This window comes from Petaurus breviceps, unplaced genomic scaffold, assembly GCF_028583685.1.
Source record: "Petaurus breviceps papuanus isolate PSGF00001 unplaced genomic scaffold, PetGlider_PUasm1.0 90895, whole genome shotgun sequence".
Taxonomy (NCBI): domain Eukaryota; kingdom Metazoa; phylum Chordata; class Mammalia; order Diprotodontia; family Petauridae; genus Petaurus; species Petaurus breviceps.
In genome coordinates, this window is record NW_027187372.1 from 10,376,785 (window position 1) to 10,378,993 (window position 2,209).

Genomic DNA, 2,209 nt, shown 5'->3' on the forward strand with positions numbered 1-2,209 from the left:
CTACTTCAAGGAATTCATTTTAGAAGATACATTATAGCCCCCTGCCTCTCAGCCCTGGAGACCTTGAAGGGACCTGGAAGGGACCTGGAAGGGACCCGTCCAAGGTCACGCACAGAGCTGAGCGCCAACCCCTTTCCCCCAAGGGGAACCCTCCCGCCTGCTCCCCCCGCCCATCTGCCTTCCAGGGGTCTGGGGTCCTGCCCATGGTCCGAAGTCCTCGAGTTCTGGGCCCTCCAGCTCTGAGGGGAGGGGGGAAGAAGGGAAGGAATTAGTGAACAAGTGAAAGAGTGAATGAAGGAATGTACAGAGGTGTGAGGAAAGGAAGAAACGACTGAATGACTGGATGAGCGGCCCTACCAGGTCAGTGCTGTGCGTCGTTTCCCGGGTCCCAGGTACAGGACCAGCCCGTTGCCAAGGCCTGGCCACAGGTCTACACGGCAGTCCCTCCTCGCTTCCTCCTTACAAGTAAGTGAAAGTGAAAGAGGCCACCATGGACGGACAGAGCATCCCAGACCCTGCCGTGGGCGGAGCTCCTCCAGAGCGTGGGGTGACTCTGAGTTACCTGTTCTGGGAACTGCCACCATCAACTATCACTTGGAGAAGGGCCCGCTGAACCGCCTCGAGGCGCTGTCATTGGGGAGGATCGATGTATCGACCGCAATCTCTGCGAGGCCATGTGCCCGGCCAAGGCCATCAATAAGGAGGCCGAGCCCAGGGCCGACCGCAGCCGAAGAACCACCTTCTAAGACATCGATGTGACCAAGTGCATCTACTGTGGCTTCTGCCAGGAAGCCTTCCCCTGGACGCCATCCTAGAGGGCCCCAACTTTGAATTCTCCACGGAGACCCACAAGGAGCTGCTCTACAACAAGGAGAAGGTTCTCAATCATGGGGACACATGGGAGGCCGACTTCCTGCACCTGTGAAGTCGGAGCTCCCCCCCAATCCCCATCCCTTCCCACCCAGTCTGCGCGGAATTAAAGATCCTTGGTATCTGTGAAGTTTGTACTGGACAAGCGGGCCATAATAATCTGACACAGAGTGGGTCTGTGCTAGAAAATTCTCTGGCCTTCTCTCTCATGGAGGCAATATGGGGTTGTGGCAGCAATCTAGGGGTGATCTAGAGCAGGAATTTGGGGAGGGTCTTCAGGAGGAGTCAAAAGAGGTCAGACTCCAGTTAAGAGAGATTAAGGGTGGGAAATAGCTGAAGGCTACCTGGAGATGACAGACAATGGAGGGCTAGGCTGGTTTAAGGGTAACAGATTTGAGCATGGATATTATGGGAGGATCAAGGTGGGAAGTAGCAGGACAAAGGAGGGCTAAGCTAGTAACAGAGATTTGGGCCTAACTATAATGAAAGTCTTATGGCCTCAGGCAAATGCCTCATTTGGGAAGATTCAAGGAGAGCTCAAGGGGGTTCCCAGAAGCTGTACTTCATCATTCCCAAATTCCTTTGGGGTAAAAGGTGAATGTCTCAGTTTCTGAAAGTGCTTCCTGCTGAAAAGGGGCATAGAGCTGTCTCTGCATCTCTGGGTCCTATTTAAGGGGGCAGACTCCAGAACATGCCTGATGCCAGGTGCAGTGGGCTGGAGAACTTGGATTCAGTCGGAGGTTGGCATATGGCATGAATGGTCATCTGTTGAGGGCTTGAACCCTGGAGATGACAAACCTAGCAAGGAGGTTAAGCAAATGAAGACCAAACAGGCACAAAAAAGTATAGAGAAAAGACAATTTCCCTGGTAAAAAGACAATTTTCCTGGTTGGAATTAAAGATGACTATAGCAAGGCCAAAACACTGTCTGATATCCCCTTCCTTTAAAATTGCTCCATGGACATATAGCACATGGAAAGCAATAGCAGCCAGAGTCTAATAGTTTTCAAAAGCAGGAAACAACTCCCAAAGCCAGTCCTCTCCTTTCATCATCATAGAAAGTGAAAGGTTTTTCTAGATAGGGTAAAGCTAATACTGGAATGGTGGTCTGTTTAGTTGTCAAAGTCTCAAAAGCTTTCTCCTGCTCCGGGCCCCACTCTAGACAAAGTGAGTCAGGGCCTTGAGTAGCAATTGATAGTTGTAGTCCCTCCCAGGCCTTGGGCCTAATTGGACATAGAGCAAGATGGGGGGACACTTTAGGATCTAGGAGTTGAATAAATGCTGGTGTGGCAGAAGTAGCTCACCCAGGAATTTCTTGATCCCAAACAATTGATTCAGC

At 51.4% G+C, this 2,209-nt stretch overlaps 1 pseudogene; it reads left to right on the top strand.

Annotated features, from left to right (window-relative positions):
* The first annotated feature begins 343 nt into the window (after window positions 1-343).
* Window positions 344-925, top strand: LOC138151188 (NADH-ubiquinone oxidoreductase subunit 8-like; annotated as a pseudogene).
* Window positions 926-2,209: the final 1,284 nt, after the last annotated feature.